Source organism: Apteryx mantelli, chromosome 15 (genome assembly GCF_036417845.1).
Source record: "Apteryx mantelli isolate bAptMan1 chromosome 15, bAptMan1.hap1, whole genome shotgun sequence".
Classification (NCBI taxonomy): domain Eukaryota; kingdom Metazoa; phylum Chordata; class Aves; order Apterygiformes; family Apterygidae; genus Apteryx; species Apteryx mantelli.
In genome coordinates, this window is record NC_089992.1 from 20,340,371 (window position 1) to 20,360,083 (window position 19,713).

Consider the following 19,713-nt stretch of genomic DNA (forward strand, 5'->3'; position numbering starts at 1 on the left):
TTGACAGAGGACAATTTTTAAGAAAAAGACATTTAATGCTGGCATAGCTACACTGTCCCCCTGAACACAAGATAAACAAGATAAAAGCCCCTTTTTGCTGGTGTAGCTGCATCCACACCAGTAGTTTTGATTGCAGTATCAGTGATGGAGTGTGAATTTTTCATTTCCTGACCCAACAAAACACACAGCTATCCCAGGGACACTTGGTTATATAGAGCCAGTCTCACCAAAGGATACCTAGAACAGATGCTGGAGAATAAGAAGGAAAACAGATTAGGCACAGTTGCTACCTCCTCCTCTTTCTCTAACACTGACAGATGGAAAAATGCCAGACTTCTGCCTACCCTTTTCTATATGCTGTAGGAAGTAAATGTCTAAAAAGTCACAAAATATTAAAGCACATTCTATTGCGCTTCATTGGCCTGGTGCTGCTAACTTACTCCATAGATAGGGAAATGAAGGGTCAACTGTCACGTATCTCCTGCCTTTTTCGGTCCCTGCGATTTGAAGCTTAATGCGTCTCAGCCAAAACCTGCATACAGTGTAGTCCACAGCTATTTCCATGACTTCTTAACTCTGACCATGATGTAAAAAAAAACCCAAGGGGCAATGTTACTGATGCAGCGATATACAACCTTGTTTATTATTTCCATGTAGGGAAATTAGAGAAAGGAGTGAGAAAGTCACAGAAATGGGAACTGAATCCAGAAAAAATACAATGCTCTCTCTGACGTATTACCATTACTCTTTCCTCCCCAAATATATAATATTACAACAGTACATGGTCTCTTAATTAAGGTATTGCTCAAAAGCAGTAAGATATGCTTTTACCTTAAGTACACGTGTCGTGTCTGTGGTAATTTCATTATAGCTTTAGACTTTTTATGTGAAAAATACCACACAGGTAGAAGAGTAGTTATCATATAAAGTGTCTTGGAACATTATGACAATAAGATTAGAGTAAGTCGGTGGAAATAAAACACTGCTGTAACTAAAATATATTCTACTCACATGGGAGGGGGGATAGGAGGGGATTGATACACATGACAGGAATTCAAGCGATGGGAGTAACACAAATCCTAAATTTCATGTGTACCTCTGCAAAGCCATCATTTGACTGCTTTTTAAAACAATTTCTCCCTTACAAACAAAAAATAGGCGATAGTAGCCTCTAATATGATTCTTTCTGCATTCAGAACAGCCAAAACCAGTCCCAAGACTTTCTACCAGAAGGTAAAGCTAGTTCTTTAGTTACTGAAAAGGTTTTGAAGAGGGAACTGCACAGCTGCCGAGGAAGTTAATTTCAAAGACAACAACAACAAAAGGTATCTGAGGAGAATCTGCCATTCCCAAACTCTTCCCCTTGATTTAAGACACCAGGGAAAACAATAGGAACCTTTTCAAGGGAAGCTTGGAACTGATCCCACCATTTAGGTACAAAATGCATTTGCCTCATAAAGCCTCCTTACAGCACCCCACTGTTAGATCACAACAAAATATTTTCTTCATATTTGCACTGTTCCTGGACCATAAAAACAGGCTTTCATTTTAATCTGCTTAACACACTGTGGGAAAGGGCTTCTAATTTCACAGCACTGAGATAAGACAAATAATTCACAGAATCACAGAATCACAGAATCACTGAGGTTGGAAGGGACCTCTGGAGATCATCTAGTCCAACCCCCCTGCTCAAGCAGGGTCACCTAGAGCACATTGCACAGGATTGCATCCAGGCGCATTTTGAATATCTCCAGAGAAGGAGACTCCACCACCTCTCGGGGCAACCTGTTCCAGTGCTCTGTCACCCTCACAGTGAAAAAGTTTTTCCTCATGTTAAGATGGAAGTGTCTGTGTTTCAGTTTGTGCCCATTTCCTCGCGTCCTGTCGCTCGGCACCACTGAAAAGAGTCTGGCCCCATCCTCTCGACACCCTCCCTTCAGATACTTGTACACATTGATAAGATCTCCTCTCAGCCTTCTCTTCTCCAAGCTAAACAGGCCCAGCTCTCTCAGCCTTTCCTCATATAATTCATATAACATATTAGCACAACATCTATGGTGAAAGCATTTAGTCAGAGCTCATTGAAAACAATGGGGTGCTGCAGGAAACCTGTGAGAGGCAACTCTTTGAGACCCCATCATGCACTAAAATACATTTTATTACACTTCACAGTAAAGACAAGATCACAGAATATCAAAATATGAATTGTCCAGAGGCAATAAGGCAATAAAATCCTCTCCCCTCCCCTCAATAGATGCTGTAGCTTCCCTGTTAATCCAGCCCTTTTCTAAATTTTCTTCAGATCATTCTCCAAATCAGTCATCCTTCCTTTGTGCCCTTTATTACACTTCTTACTTAAGCACCATGTCTTTTTTTTACTGTTCACTACCCCAAATTACCCTGCTCCCCTTTGGTTTCATTTACTTCCTTTCTGGGTCTGTTTATACATTTTCTACTGCTGTCTTTTCAGAGCTGAGTTTGCTTCCAGTGTGCACTTTGCCATGTGCAGAGCACGGCAGAGAAGAGCAAAGCAACAAAATATTTTCAGTATATTTGCACAAGCCCCCACCTAACCACTTGTGATCATTTATTCTCAAATCCCTAAAGATATACTCATTTGAACCTCTGCTGTGGAAAAGAAGAGAAAGGCTATGCCTAAGAAATTCAGAAGAGAATTGCTAATTCCAAAGATCTGTGATAAGCCGTTTCTACAGTCTCTAAACTGGGCAGAAAACAACAGGAAGGTGAACTGCGAAACTTCTGTCAGCCGTCTGGGCACACGGTTGGAACAGAAAAGCCCATCGCTGGGACAAAATTCAGCCTGCTAGCTGGAAGTTGGGGACTACCAATCACCCTGGCTGCCCGACTGCTGACCCTGGCGTCGTTCAGAATCTCTCTGTCCCGTCGCCTTTGAGGCGAGCGTCTTATGGGAGGCTGTTCTTTGGAGAACGGAAACCAAATATTTTAGGGACAGAACTGCTTGTCCCAGTTCTAAGAGAAGCAAGCAAGCACTGCTGTGGAAAGTTTCTGACTACCTAGAATTTTGGAAGGATTTTTTTTTTTCCTTCTCTTTTAAACAGCTTGATCTTGCCTTGTTCTTTCACATACCCTTGGACATTACACTACTATTCACACTACAATATCTCTGAGAAGCTGTCGACATGGATATGGTCCTTTCAGTGGGGTGTTAGGGTCAACAACAAGAACAACTGCAATTGCTCATAAACTAGTGCCAGGCACCTTAAAAAAAGGTGAAGTGCTGCACTATAATTTGTCCTAAATGAAAATGGGAGAGAATTCCATTATCGCAGCCAAACTCTGCTGGATGGAGCCTAACCAGTGTAACCAAGCGGACAATTAGCCAAAGTCCAGGGATACAGATAACACTAAGGCAGGTTGCCTCTAGAGTCAGGTTCCAGATTCTCTGTAGCTGAACCTCAGCTCAGTCCCTGTAATTTGTTCCTCTTTTCCTCCCTTTTCTTCTCTCCATCAGGAAGCAAAAACAACTATTTGTTTGTTATAGGAAGAACAGAAAGAGGGTTTCACCAATTACAAAATAAATAGATAAAAAACTTTTAGTAATCTTAGCAAACATATTCCAAATACAATGATAGACAAGCGCAACTCCGGTTTGGTACCCTGCCTCACAAGAAAATCCTCGCTCATCTTCTAACAACTGTCCTTAATGGAGGACATATGCTCTTCTCCAGCAATTGAGCCACAGTACGATCCTGGAAAGCACAAGGCAATTCATTTATTTTCCAAAGTCACATTCATTGGTATTAAAACTCCATATTTTTCTCAAATAACTTTATAGTGCAATTTTTGATTACTGGCAGTCTTATCTTGATCCTTAGTACACACATACCCAGTGTTAGGCATGTAAATAGTGACACTGACATCAACAGAAGCATTCCTGATACTTAAAATTAAACAGATATATAAACTGTCCCAGGATCAAATCTACTACCAGCAGTGCAGAACACTTCTAATAGCCAAGAGTAGCTTTCATGCTGCTAACGTACGACTGACTTTAATCTAATCTCTTGCAGATCCATGTTCATGGAAATAAGATTAATGCAGTTTTTAAAAGCATACCTGATTCTAACAGAAAATAATATACCACTACAAATATCAAGAGAGTTGAATCATAATAAACTCTTTAAAAATGACTTACTGGTTGTTTCTGAAAGACTCTCATAGTATAAAGACAGAGTATCTTATGACTGGTCACTGACACAGTGAAAAATGCTTGGAGATTGAAACAGCAATACCACCATGTTTTTCTTCATACACTATTCTTCCAAGCACCAGCCCTGGAAAGAGCTGCTCCTCAGTTTTTGCTAACAGACTTACTTTTATGTGTATTGTGTCAGAAACACTATGATTCAACATCAGATGCTAATAATTCAAAGTATATTGCATTAGATCTTTTAAGAGGTTCTTGATAATAACTGAGGCAGAAAAGGACCCTTCACAACTTCTGTAATCACAACACAAACGACTAACAAACTTCTCTTGAAGATTACACAAAGTTTGATGCAGTGAGAGAAGAGGTTTTTGATATGCTCCAGTTTCCTCTGAGATTGGTTTTATTTTATTTTTTAATATAAACAGGATTTAGAAGATGTTTTATGCTGACAGTTTTTTGACTTCAAGTAAAGTATTACCAAAAGCTGTAATTTAGCTTGTCTTATCAAATTTCGGGACTTCTTTCAAAGGAATAGTTAAAACCCTACCTTTCTACCCTTACTTACAGTAGTACTTGGCAAGGCAGCACAACTCTCTGTCACTGATTTACATTTGGCATAGACTTTGGCAAAGTCATCTATCAGTTCATAAGTTCATAAAAAGGCATTTTTCCCACCTCTACCTTTGAAGTCAATCTACGAGGGGAAATATTACTTAAAAATATTCTCACATTTCCATGACAGGGAGAAAATAAAACCTATAATCTGTATTTCACAAGCCTTGGCCTTGGTTTTATCCTTGACTATATCTCACAGACCTTGCATCAGTGCCAAAACAGTCAAGTCAAGCTCTGCTAATACATAATTTAAGTCTTCTCACAGTGCCTACAGTTCTGCATGTCTGTGTATTTCGGAAATGTATGGCATATACTTCTACGTAACTATGGAGAAAAATTCCTCTCTCATATGTGAGGAGTTGGCAACGCTTTTGGATGCATACATGATGGCTCTTATACCAAATGGTCTACCTCTGGTTTTTGATTTTTCATTTTGTATTCTTGCAGCCATATTTTCAAAGCTAGCTGTATCCTTCTCGGCCCTACATTCACCATTCTTCACACAAACTGTCTCTTTTGACAAGCACGCTATCAAAGAATTCTCACCAGAGTAATAAAAAAAGGTGTGTGGGGGCTCTGTTCAAACCCCTTTTAGGAGTTTGGTATCCCACTTCATTTCTATCGCTGCTGTACATTAAGCACTTTCAACTAAACTAAACTAAAGTGCACAAACATATTGTCAATTAATGCTGTAAATATCCCACAGTCGGTACAAAATGAAACATTTAGAAAGAACAGCAGCACCACAGTTTTTCACTCCTTGATCACTACACCTGCCTCATTAATCTTATGTACCCATGTAAGGTAAATGCACAGTACAACTATAAACTAAAATCAATAAAACCTTTAAAAAGGTTTAATTTGATTCTACAAGGAAGGTTATCATAATCCAACTCCGCTTTCTCACATTCTGCTAGCAATTTCTCTCAGCTCCGTTTCAGCCGCTAACTTCGTTCTCCATCTCGCTATCTATCATGCTGCTATAATGCCAGCTCAAATGCTGTTTGTAACTGCACAGGCAATTTCTCAGAAGTTGCCAGCTTCATAGCGTGTTCCTTTAGAAGTGCATGGAAATTATTAGATTAAATTACGATGAAAGACTCAGCAGCCGGTCATGATTACTGGTACATTTATGTACGTTCAGTTGCTCGTGAATTTTAACTTTGTTCTTTTACATCCTCACCACTCCTCACCGATCCCCTGTTTATAATCTGTTTTGCTAGATTATATGGGAAGTAAAATTGAAGACACAAGGAACCATAGATTTTCCCCATACTATCCAATGTCCTTCAAAAGAAAAGAGGGTGCTTCCCCCCTCAAAATTGTCTATTGGCTTAATGTCAACAGTTCTCTGCATGTTGTTCTTTGTCTCTCAACATCTAAGACAGTTTTTAAAACCTCCATTAATAAAGGTGCACTTCACATAAGGCAGTGCAACACTATTTAAAGAAAGCAGTTGTACAAAAATCTGCCTTACAAAGCAAGACCCAGTTCTTCCCTCAGCTTTGTAAGAATTCACATACCAGCATGGGATCAAACAATTAATATATGCAGAAATACCTGAAGAAAACATGGATATTACCAGAACTGGTGACCACAATGGGGTAAGCAGTAGGATCTGTGATTATCTCACTGCTGGGGGTAGCATTTTCGGGAAGATATTTCAAACCAATTTCTTGACCATACACAGCCACAGAAAAATTCTACAGTCATTTTGTACAGGAATAGAGCTGTTGACCCAATTCCAATTCAGATAATTATATTATATGTACCTAAAATCCCTCTGAGTGTTTCAATCAGGTATGGTATTCTTCACTTTCTGTTCTGATCTGCTTAGCATGGCTGAGCACCATTAAACAGCTGTCAGATTCCACACAAGAAGTGGCTGGATTTCAGTAATAAGCAAAATGGTTCCTGATAGTGCTTAAAACACCTGGGGATCCTTCCAGTTGAATGGTGCAATGAGGCTAAACCATAAGATTAAACTGCTGTAAAGTAAGCCCCACAATTTCTTCATAATAGTACACACCCTAATACCTTTAGTCTCCGAAGAGCTCAGCTGTTGCTGAGAATGAAACATGCCTAGATGAGACTTCAGATAAGAGTATGAAAAATAATTCACAACTTTCACATTGAAGAAATTATACAATTAACTCTTCCTGACATACAGCCCAAGCTATTCTTGTGTTTTTATCAGCACAGACCATCTACGACAGATATGCTGAGGTGCTAAACCATGAGTCAGAGAACAGAGCTCAGTATGTTAGCTCAGCTATCACAAATTACAGCACCAGCCCATTCTTCATTTTCTGTCCGAGGACATTTTATAACTAACATTTAAAGAAGCAAAAGAATGGATCATACATTTACATAGAAGTGAGATGGGGCTTTTTAAACATCAGAAAAGTAAAGTTGTAGAAAAGCTGTCTATCAGAACAGTGGGGCCAAAAAAAGCTCACAAGCTTTGAGATGAAGTTTGATCAGTTTATGACATGAAATATGTAATATGGATCTAGTAACTGCAAGAGATTTGGCCTCAGTGCTCTGGAGGGACTTCCTCTATTTATCTGTAAGAATCTGCGCAGATCAGGAAGCATGCATTTTCTGCCAGTTGTGAATTTTTTTTAACTTAAAAATAACAACTCTGTAAAATACATTTCCGGCAGCTAATATCAAACCTACAAGTGCTGAAACATATGATACTAGAAAAAAGAATGAGAGGAAGAGAGAACAAGACGGCAGAAATTTGCACATGATGTGTGGAAGCATTACTTCCACGTCTACAAGTTTCTCAAACCTTACCTGTATGAACTTTCACTTCTTGGGTCCACGTGTAAGTGTACAGTGGCCAATGAAAAATTCAGTCCCACTTGAGAAGAAGCAGTGTCATTGATTCCCCCCCAACATCCTGCCCCAAGGAGCAGAACAGTGAATGCAATAGCTGAATCCGCAGGAAGTCCTTGATGGCTCTGGTGCCTATAAACTGAAGGGTCCGGACAGACAGACAGCTGCAGGGGTGACACAACTGCTTCCCAACACAGAAATGGAGGGCCCTAAATTGAGCGTACTGTTCCATTCTGACAGCTCCCTGTAAACTATCTGGAACCAGTGCCCTTCCTTTGCCTTACACTCTTGTGTGACCAGCCACTGCTGCCTCCTATCACTATTTGCTTTTCTTCATATTTAGAAGCAAGAAAACACATAGACTGTGAACAATCCTTAAACTATAGAGCAGCAAGTCTTACACTGAGTTATACTACCAAATTTTTAGACCTGCTCCCCTACATATGTATGACACTGAAAGCTCCCTCTTCAAAAATACTTCAGAAAAGAATGGATCACCTGTTGAAGAATTAATTTTAAGGCTGATTTAGATATTTAGATAGTAATTTAAAGCTAGCTTTTTTTTTCTTTTTTTACTGGGATAGCTCTCAGATTAATTGATCTCCACTGAGATCAATCGAGTCCCTCTAGATTTTCCCCAGTGCACATCTTCGTAGCTTAGAAAACAAATACTAGAAAAATCAGACAACTTCCCAAAGCTGAAATTGCCCTTTCCACTCGAAAGCAGTTCTATACCCAAAACTGAAATTGTCACACAGCCTGTTCATCTCCATTACAAAACGTGTTCTTTATTTAGCAAAATTACAGCATTTGGTTGAATGATAACAGTATTTACATACTGGTTTATGAGCTCCTGAGATGTTTCTCAAGCAAATAAAATAAGAAAGTAGGTTACGGTTTATTGAAATAAGAGAACTGCATCGTTCCTAAGAGAACAACATAGTGCCGCTATTATTGCTCCTATACTACAGGCATTTAAAACAATGTTGTCCTTTAAAGGATGCATAGCACATATCATTTACCAAAACAGGACTAAATCAGTGGTACGTGCAGAATAGCCTTCAATGACGACAAAGGAAATCCAAAAAATCTACAGAAAATATGCAAATTTGTAAAATTCAGAGAATCATCCTGAAAACAACACACTGAAATTTTGTAGCACAAGTACACTCTTTGGAATAGACTAAATCAGAAACAGAAAAAAATCTATCAATAGAGGATTAAAAGAAAAGCACAAACCAAATCTACTGATGTCACTATCAATGATGTCACATTCCTACTTGTGGGGTATCATACAAATTAAAACAAAACACAAAAAGCAACCCCCCTCCCCCAAAGTCTATCAGTAGAAAAAGGATTAGGCTGAATGACAAGATACTGAATTCCCAAGAAGGGTTCTGGAAAACAGCAAATACCCTCAGTAGTTCAACAGCAAGAAAACGAGAACAAGTACCTAAGCAGCTGCAGCTCTCTATTATTAAATACCAGACATTATAGAAATATTTAAACACAGCATCCTCCAACAATATGAATGCTGCCTTTAAAATATTTTTGGTGAGACATTCTCTCTTGATTGACATACCACTGAGACTGAGGGCTCAGTTCCCCCAAACAGAGCATTTTTTATCAGATGAAAAACCTTTTATGTATTTCATTTTTCATGAGATAATAGTGCTCTATTAAAATCTAGTTTATTCAATTTTGATTATTTTTAATGGGGGTAGTAAAACATGTAGTCTTACACTGTAGCATGTAGAGAACTCCATGGATGTCAAAACCTGAGCAGGGAAATGAACAGCACTTAGAGGTCTCAGTCTGGGGCCAGAACTGGTCAGTGAAGCACAAGTCTTGTTATGGAACATACAGGGATTGAGATTTAACCTGCCGGACAGTGATGGCTCTTGGGGAAACCTTAACAATCAGTGTAGGCAGTAATAATATCCTTATTCGGAAAAAGCAGGCTTTTCTACCTGTTTCCTGCTTTTCCTGTGTGTGGTGTCATTTTTCTAACTATCAGTTTTGATATCAGACTGCAGATAATTTTCCAAACCATGCAGGCATACATGCATGCTCCCCTATACTAAAAAGATCAGGTAACAATTCTCAGTTTGAAAAGTGCTTTTGATAACTGATAAATTGTGTTTTAAGCTAAATGTTATTATACACAGTGACACAAATAGCATAACTTTAGCAAATAAAAATCAAGTTATTTAAGGATCCAAACATATATGCGTATCAAGGAATAGAATATTTTGAAATGCTACTGTTAAGAGTAACTAAAGCTTCCCTTAAGAATTTAGTCCATGGCAAACTTTCCCCACTTTTCCTTCATCAATAGCCCTTTCTTCAGTTTTGTTTTCTTCATCTCCCGGTTAAACCGATTGTTATAAATTCTGAAGTATCTACCAAAGCAGTTTTGCAGCAGTTGCATCTATAAAAGTAAAGGATATAAAAGAAGTAACACTTCAAGTGTTTTAAAAAGTTTACTGAGTCAAGCAATAAGGATTTTTTACAGATAGACAGATAGATAAGTGCCTGCGTGCATACATATATCTAAGTATCTATATATCTATGACTCCTCCATACAGATTGCACGAGAATCCAGATCTGCCAGCTTAGAACATGTTGCAGAATCACAACCCAAAGAGCTCAGTTCTTGAGCTCAATACATACTTGAACATATGAGCTTACAAGGTAGCTGTTCTAAAAATAAATTCACCTGTATTTGTATCTGTACTAGTCACACGCTAAGGTCATACGGCTACCATAAAAAATCCAGTATCATTTGAAAAAGAAAGAAATCAAATTCAATTTCAATAAATCAAAAAAAAAGCTACAAGTCTTGGGGGTTAAGGTGCACGTAAAATCTCCATCAAAGTCCCACTTTCAAGGAGGTTAAAATATTAATATTGCGATATTTTCCTGCACAGTTATGTATCTTCAGGTTTTAAATATTAGAAAGGCATAATCACCTAGTGTGTAGGTCAATTTATTTCCGATACTCTAATTTATGCAACATTAGCACAGAACGCCAGCTCCCATTCTCTTACTGTTTGCGCTCTAGGAGTAGACTTGTATTTTCTGCCAACTCCATTACATCATCTGAAAAACCCAAACATTTCCCTTTTTCAAATCACTGCCACTCTCCCTTTCTTTCTCCCCTCTCTCTTCCCAACCCTCAAAGAGCCATTCACAAGTTATTGCTCTATTAATAAGCTCTATTTTACTTTAAAGACTGAAAACACACCATATCCAAGAGCTTTCGCTATTGTGTTGCACACGGATGCCTCCATCACTGACCTTCGTTTTTTCACTCAGACTGTTACATAACCCGGTGCTCGCTCGCGCGGGGAGGGCGAGTCTACGGGAGTGTGCGTGTGCGTGTGCTCAACCCCCCCGCGTTTAATGCCGGGGAGGAGGGACATATGGGTCAGCAGGTTAGCAGTACCAAAGCCTAAACAATTGGGGACCACGAAGAAAACACCCTAATCACCAGATCTGCTTGGTCTACCCAGCCGCCCCCCCCTTTTTTGGCTTCACACTGCAATGACAGCCGAGCGTTACATAATTGATCGGATCCGAAGTTCCCCCGCAGGCGGCCGGCGCGGCTGGCGGCTCCCCCGGCTCGCCCGGCCGCCGGGCACCGGCCGCGGCACCGGGGCGCCTTGGGCAACGCCGGCCAACTACGGCCGCTCCGAAAGCGGCCAGAAAACTCCCCAGCAAATTAAGGAAATTTTCTCCAGTGTTTCTGATTAACCTTGTTACATAACCAGCTTGCATTCCAAATCCACTCTCTCAAGCTCTAAATATATTCTCTGTGCAGCCAAAAGCTTTCCCCACACAAGACCGCGGCCACCCGGCCTCCCCGGCCGAGCCCGCTGCTCCTCGCCTCGGCACCCGCCGAACTGCGCGCTCCTTATTCGCAAATCGCCTCTAATTAAACGTTTCGGCGTGTGTCATCTCGATGGCTTTTACTGTACGCGGATTCCCTGAGTGGGAAGCTGCCTGGGAAGGGGGGGTGTGGCCAAAAAGGGAAAAATACTGTAAAACACAAGCCAACACATGATCAGCCATATTCCAACCTACAACCAAAAATCCGTCTGTCCGTCCGAGGAGAGACGGTCTCCCCCTCGGCGGAGGCCAGGCATCGCCCCGCCAGCCCCGGCGGCGGCCGCCGAGGGGCTGCTGCTCCCACCTGGCACGGACTTTTCTCCGCCTGTCACTTCTTTAAACAGCTCGGTGCATTCTCGTATAGCTTTATTTAATTATTTTTTACCCATCGCCAAGTGATTATACCGAGCGAAGCCTCCCCGGCGCGCTCCCCCTCTTGTAGGAGCAATGCTTCATACATTATTTACAACTAATTAAAGCGGCAGCTTCCTCCCGCTCGCACGTCTCGGCAAACTCCCGCTGCGCTCGGCGCCCGCTGGCCCTGCCGCGCCTGCCCCCGGGCCGGGGAGCGCAGCCCGGCCGCGCGGCGCCCGCAGAGCCGCAGCGCGGGCGAGCGCGCCCCGGCCCCGGCCCCGGCCCCGGCTCAGCCCGCCGCTCGGAGCCGGAGCCCGCCCGCGCTCAACTTAACTTGCCCTGTCGCGTTCAGGGCTGACCCGCGCGATTAAACTCGCGACGTGAGCCACGGGAGCGCTTAGCAGCAGCGGCAGCAGAGGGGCTCGGTTGTTTGCGGTGTTTAATTCCGGGGGGCGGGAGCGAAGGGGAATCCACGACAGCAGAGAGACCCTTCGCAAAGTTGGGCGCCTTCAAGAAACAACAGCAGCTACAAGATCATCAGCTCCGCGACGAAATAATTCTTTTAATACACTTAAATGAATTTAGGGAAAACAGCATGCAAAAGAGAGAACAAGTCATCCACAAACCGGGAATCTTTAATCACAGATCCCCCATTCACAACAAGCCACAGCACACCAGTTGACAAACTGTCAAAACGAGACAGATGAAGGGGGGAAAGGGGGGAGAAGAAGGACACTGCAGCTTTAAAAGTTTGTTCCCTTGAATCCCAATACTCTTGCTGTTGCTTTGTATATTTACGAAATTATGTAATTTCAGGGGCACAGTACCCATCCGAATACCACAGGCAATAAACGAGAGATACAGGGAAGCACCAAACATCGCTCAATATTTTCATTGCATTTGTTCCTCCTCCTGCAGCAATTAAAAGAAGGTATAAAAGTTTGCAAGGTTTTGCAGGGGGTAGGAGCGTGGCTTGTTTGTGCGCACGGCTTCAAAAAGCACAAGGAATAAACCAGGGGATTAAATTGCTGCATTTCCCCCTTCTCTCTTACCCCCCTCTTCCTATTCCCACCCACCCCCCGATCCCACTCCCCCGGCCCCCTCCCCCTTCGCCAAGTCTCCCTACCTCTGCTGCTGCTGCTGGAGTAGCTCTGCCTGCGGACGGGGGCCGGCGCATCGCTTTTCCGGGCAGGCTCCAGGTTCACCGGGGTGTCCCTGGCGCCGGCGGCCGCCTCGGAGACGCTGCTGCCCGGCTCACTGGCTGCTGGATCGGGGGCTGCCGGAGCGGACTCCATGTTTTTCCCAATGTAGATCGCTTGGAGATGGCGAGCTCCTACACTCCCTCTATCTTCTGTTTCCAGTGCAACTCTATGGTAGAAAAGCAGAAGGGAGAGAGTGAGCGTGATCCAGATGGGATGTGAGCTTGCCTGGCTGTGACCACAAGCAGCGCTAGCGAGAGCTGCACACCCCCCCGCCCCCGCACCCCCCGCGCCCGCCCCGCGCCCGCCACTGCCCCCCGCGCCGCGGGCCAGGCCGGCGCGGCGGCGCCCCCCGGGGCGGCGCGGGCCGAGCCGGGGCGGGCGCCGCGCGGGCGGCGGCAGAGGGCGGCGGGCGCTGCGGCCTGTCCGCGCCGCGCCGCGGGGCCGGCCGGAGCAGAGAGGCTGCTGCCGCACCGAAGGGGCAGGCACCGACCCCGCCTCTGCCCGCGCCGGCCCCCGGAGCCCCGCGCTGCGGGCCCGCCGGCAAGGTCACCGGTGCGCTTGGAGCCCCCATCTCCAGCCTGGTTGCTGGTGGGACCAAGAGGCTCAGCACAAGCCGGGTTGTCTTCTCCCCGACGACAGTTTCGGCGAAGCTGCATCAGGAGATGCCAGCCGTATGAAGTGTCTCAAGACCCATACGTTTAGCAGCCGTGCAGCACATAGAAGGCAATATTTCAGACAACATCCCCCTTTCAATGAAGTACGCTTTGGCATAGGACAAAAGGCGACTAGCAAGGTGCCAGAAAACCTCCAGACCTCATCTGACTTCACTTTTCTGTAGTTCATAGTCTCAGTAGTGATCAAGTCCTTACCTATTATCTGATTTTAAAATAAAGTAACTGCTGCCACAAACAGCGTGCTGAAGAATACAGCCGTCTTGTACCACTGGCCGCCTTACATGCACTTGCTGCCTGCCACGCAGAAGGTGCTGAAGCTGCGTGCTTTGACTGCTCTGCCTGGAAGCATGGCTTTACTGACCAGACCAAACCAGGATATTTGTACCGATAACAGTACCAGCTTTTTCAAAATGGTAGTGATTGTGTCCAGGCAGCTGATATGCCACCTTCTGCAGACCACAGCGTATGTACCAACCTGTTCCTACTGTTTTCAACGCTGCTGTTGGTACCTGATGAAACTCATACAGGGAAACCCTGGATTAATCCATGCTCTGCATTCCAGTCACCAATATTTCACTGGTCTCTCACAAATAGTTGTGAAATGTATCATATGTTGTATTTGCCCCAGAAGCTTGCCCACAAATTGGATTACATCTTGCTGTGCTAATAGTTGTCCTTTTACCAAGAGCGCAAAGTCTTGGACAGTTGATTTGAAGGTCCTAAATTCCAATTGTCTGTGTAGGAAAAAAAACAGTATTTCTGATTATCTGCTGGCTGCATACATCTGAGGGATGAGCAGAGATTGCAGAGTACCTTAAGAGAAGATGGAGTAGCATCAAGAACCTTTCTGCGTTTATTTCCAGAGAGCATATAAATTCAAGGAGGTTAGAGCTTAATTCACAGACTTGCCTGTTCAGTAAGCCAGCACTTTTTCCTGAATATTAAGTATTCAGTTACAGAAGGCCTGGAAGCCCTGGGATACTGGCATAAAAGGCTACAAAGTTTTTCACCAGTGATGAGTCAGAAGCCATTTCAGTGCAATAGAAACTGTTCCTAGATAATGGACCCGGAGGGAGGAATGGGTGAACACGGGAGAGGGAGGCAGGAGCACCGTTGGCCTAGTGCCTTATTCTGAAACTTTGGGGAGGGTCCCCTTTACTGTGCTGTAATGCATGCTAACACAGACAGGTTCACAGTCTTTCTGGCACAGGCTCATGGGACCTCGGCCCGCCTCTGGCAGAGGGCAGTGAGGTGGTCCTTCCGTGATGCAGGTTTGGGGGATTAGAGTTGTAGTTCCCTGCAAACTCTCTCCCTCGCTTTTCACTAATTGGCAAACTCCAAATAGAAGCAAGAATTATGTGAGCTGTAGAAACTAAACTGCCTGTTATCCTTAGAGAAAGCTTATCCCTCCCTCTTCAGATCAGGGTTAAGCAGGCTGACCAGGCTGTGTGTATTGGGAAACTTGCCCAGCTAATAAAAAGAGGACTTCATTCCTCAAAGCTGCCAGACCACTGCCTTTCACCAGCACTGGGAACAGTTGGACTACTTGCCCCATAACGGATTATTCATGTGAGCATTTTGCAGGACTCTGTTTTTAGAATTCCAGATACTTTAAATTATCAAGCGGTATAGTTTTTTTCTTCTTTGATCTGTTAAAGGCTGCTGAGATTTTTATACACCTACCCTAAATATACATAATTGTCATCTAGTTTACCTTTTTCTGCATTACTAAAACTAAACAATTTTTCAATTTACTTTTCTTGGGAGAGGAGAAAGAAGAAGAGAGTGAAACACTAAAGGCTACAATAGGACAATGTACAGTAGAGCTTCACTCTTCAAAAGAAATTATAGGGGAAAATCGCAGAAGAGTAAACACAAATGTCCATAGCATCTGAAAAGAAAAAAATAATATTATGTTCTTTAGCAACATCTCTCTTTTGTAAGTCACTAGCAATAAGAATCAGCTAAAGCAGGACAAGAGGCCTTTAGCCTGTTTGTAGAGGCAATAATCTGAGAGTTTCTGTAGCACCTACACAGCAGAGAGACAAGCAGCTTCATTCTTCTGCAAAAACAGAAAGTGCCTGAAAAACCTGAAAGCACCATCAGAGAAAGAATATGGTGACAGTTCCTCAAGCTTTATATAATGGAGGAAAACCGTCATGACTTTAGTCAAGCTCCCTCTCTCTGAATCTGTTCTGCCGAGGCCCATTTTTTTGTTTTGTTTTGTTTCCCTTGCTCCGGATAGGATCCTAAAGTACCATTTTGGCCTCTCTGACACATTTCCTGGGCACAGAAAAGGTCTTCCTTGTTCTCTGGTCTTTAATTTCTAGCTTCCAACCCATACCTGAAAGGTTCATTAACTTTGTTCACTTAGCTTGTTTAAACTGGTGATATGCCATTAGCAGCAAAGATAGGTATGCTGAGGAGGTTGAGGAGAAATGTTTGGTTAGATTAAAAAGTGCTCTAGAAATTGCTACAGATGTTACCTTGAATAGTGTGCCAGAAATCATCCCATCAGAGTAATACAGCACAAAAAGGGAAAAATACTGCCAAATACTTTGTGTTGATTTTTTTGATTCCATGTAGATACAAAAAACATTTTAATATTTTTTAAATAAAAAACGTATCACTTCATATATGATAATCGGAAATAATTCCACAGAGCAAGAAAAAAAAATCTGTGAACCCTGAAGGAACACAAATCTTTTTGCATGCTTCTGGAGCAGACAAGGTATAAAATGATGTGGATACTTTTTCAGAGCACTGACACAGTGACAGAGAAAGTGGCAGAAAAGCTATAATGCACCCAGCCATTAAACACCACGGTAAGCATGCTGTTGTGTGGGACAAACACAAGGTACACAGAGCACACACTAAAGAAGAAAATCATAGTTCATTAGATAATAGAGCAATACCGTTTTGCCTTTGCGTTTATGAACCATTAATATGCAAGCATGTTTTGAATTTGAGAGGTAGAGATTAATGGTCTTCTACCTACATACTAATACAACTATTGAAATACCTCACTTGAAAAGGATGCCAAAGTACAATACATTCCTGACCCAGGAAGTACATCATTAACCCATATCTCCTCCTGTGGACTCAGTGGACTGCAGTTCCCTCTGGCCACAATATGTACATGCCAAAGGGGAATGTTAGACCTTCCTAGAAAGTTTTATTAGCTCCAATCTAGCAGCTGTGGAGACCATATTGCTGCAGAGCTGAACAAAGAGGAGGGCAAAGTCTGGATAATATGGCAGAAGAACTAGCGAGATATTTTGGTGCTGGTGGCATCTCCTGTCTTAGGTGTTCCCTTATGACATTCCCCCAAATCCATCCAACTACAACTTCTCCTCCTGTGCAACAAGTTGCCAGGGCTAAGACACATTTGCCTCCAATGACACATTCCCCTGGCTGTGGTTTTGATAGTTTTGCAGGAAAAGAAGAAAGAACAAGATGTCACAGGTTGAGGGAAAGCAACAGACATTCAGAAAAGCAAATTTCAGACTCATGCAAGTAGTGGGACATCCACTGGCTCTTCAGATGAGTCACCTGGTACAATTCAGATGTACTCATCTTTATAGACAAATCTTAAAAGAAGAATTTAAATTATATATACCTATTCTTTGTAACCATATGCTGTGGCATATCTTTTAATGATTTACAAAACCCTAATTGTTTGGCTAATTAAATTTTGCAGTAGGACAAGATGTGGCTTCCAACTGAAGCCCATACAACCTATATATGTACCTGAAAGGAACTTTCTGTAAGTTATGCACCCCACTAAGTTCTGGCAAAAAATGTAGACTACGTGTATAGAACCTGAACTAATTACTAAATCTGAACATTGGCAGTAATTAAATTAATTGTTACTTTAGCAGAATTTTATCCCATTCTAGATGAAAACAAAATACAAAATAACAGAGGAGAAATAAGAAGACTGTGGTGGAGGCACTGTGACTATATGAAAACTGGGTGCTGTTTCAGTGGACCATTTGCCACAGTCTTTGTCTCTAAGCAAAGTGGAAAGCTCATCACACAGTTCATCAGGAATTTAAACTCACAGATACAAATGTATTTTGTTCGTTTGAAAGACAGAGAAGCATTTGTTAACTAGTGAGCATGCACAGATTTGGTGGAATCTCCTTCCTGCTGTGAAATCATAGTGTAAACTTTGGGCTCAACTATGAGCACTTAACGTTGTTAAGCCACTATTCCCACTTCCCTCTCCTGCCATTTGGATTCATTCCTTATTGAATTTTCTACTTCTGAAAGAAACTGAAGTTTGCACTTATCTGTACAGCACTATGTCCACAATCAGCATCCCTGATGTAAAGGGTAAGCAGCAATAGAACAGGCCAGTTCTTAAGAACTCGATACCTTTTGTGAATGAATTAAGGCAAAAGGTCCAGAGATATCTGTCCTTCTCAATCTGTTTTCTTTCATTCACAGCTGTTTTCCTGCAGTTAGTTAAAAAAAACCTGAATATTTTCCTTTAGCAAGATGAACACCTTTCTCACATTCCATACACTTGCAGACAACCTTTTCCTCCCACATAGGTAAGCTAATTGAATTAGAGGAGCAATTCAGCCTGCCCATGCTCTCTGGAAAGCTGAAGGGAAACATGGAAGAGAAAAATCTGATCCAAAGATACATTTTTCATCTCAAGAATATGGAAGCTCTTTTAGTGAAGATCAGCAAGTGAGACACCATTTCCAAACGTCTTGGATCACTCCCACTCCAAAATGTGGGTGGTTGTTTTTTAATTAAATCTTGTTTCTGTACCTTATTCTTAATTGGATTTTTACTGAATAGCTGTTCCCTAAAATGCAGTGTTTGTTATATAATTCAAATAGTCCATCCTTCATATCAGATTGATAATTCATACTTTCTGTGCAAAAAATGTTCTTCTCTAGAAGTAATAGTAAGTTGCAAGCAGGTTCAAAGCAAGGAGAGAAAATTAGCTGCTCACTAAGAAAAAATGTTATTACAATTATCTACATGACCATTGTTTATATTCCTTCATACAAATCCATCAATCCGCCAGTGGATTCTGTCAGTAACCCCTTTAAAATACTCTACCTGAAAGAACCATTCTAAGATATTTGGCTCACTGGCAAGATCTTAAAGTAATAGAGAATCCAAATGCACTTGGGAAGCTCATTTTCACTCAAAATTGCCAAGGAAATTTGCACTAACCAAGCAAAAGCCTATCAGATAAAGTTCTTTGTTCCAAATCGTACCTGAAAAGGGAAGCTACAAGTTACGTTGTACATGAACATGTAATTAAAAAATTACTTTTTAGAAACTGTATAATGCAAATACAGAGTTAAGGCTAAAACATATATTTGCATTTTTGCATGAATTTAAAACATGACCAAATAATACTCTTTATGATGAATTTGAACTTTTCCTAAGTATCTGGAAAGAAAGATGATTAAAAAGAAATGCCTAAATATCTGACGACTGTGAATGGCATACCCAAACTGACAGTACCCACAGTGAAGTATTCACACAAATCTACTATACCACTGCCACAGTTAGCTTTTAAGAGTCATGATGCTAAATAGTAGTGCACTGCATCATTAACTCACAACAACTTCCAACACAGTACCTCCAGCCCAACAGCGCATGGGAAGCTCTCTGGGGTATCCAGTTGCAATGGTAAGGAGCTGTGCCTGCACAGCTTCTGGTTTCCCTCTTCTTTCCACAGGTTACAGAACTTTCTAGTCTAGCTATCTTAGAACTATAAAAATTGCCTTCACTGACCACATACCAGAATATTACACTAACCATCGGTTTCTTCAAGCAACCCAAGTACACAGCAGAGACATCAGGGCTTAGATAAGCATTAAAACTGAATTATGTAAGAAAGGCAGAAGTAAAAGCTGCAATTTAATTTAGAATAATTATTCAGCTTTTACATAATTTGAAGTTTCAT

At 42.1% G+C, this 19,713-nt stretch overlaps 1 long non-coding RNA gene across 3 annotated transcripts in view; it reads right to left on the reverse strand.

Annotated features, from left to right (window-relative positions):
- Positions 1 to 19,713, reverse strand: part of LOC106496492 (uncharacterized) — a 287,771-nt gene that overhangs the window by 85,322 nt on the left and 182,736 nt on the right. For all 3 annotated transcript variants that reach the window (XR_010885701.1, XR_010885700.1, XR_010885699.1), the window contains one exon: positions 13,023 to 13,264. This is a non-coding gene — a long non-coding RNA (uncharacterized lncRNA). The remainder of the gene's footprint in view (positions 1 to 13,022; positions 13,265 to 19,713) is intronic.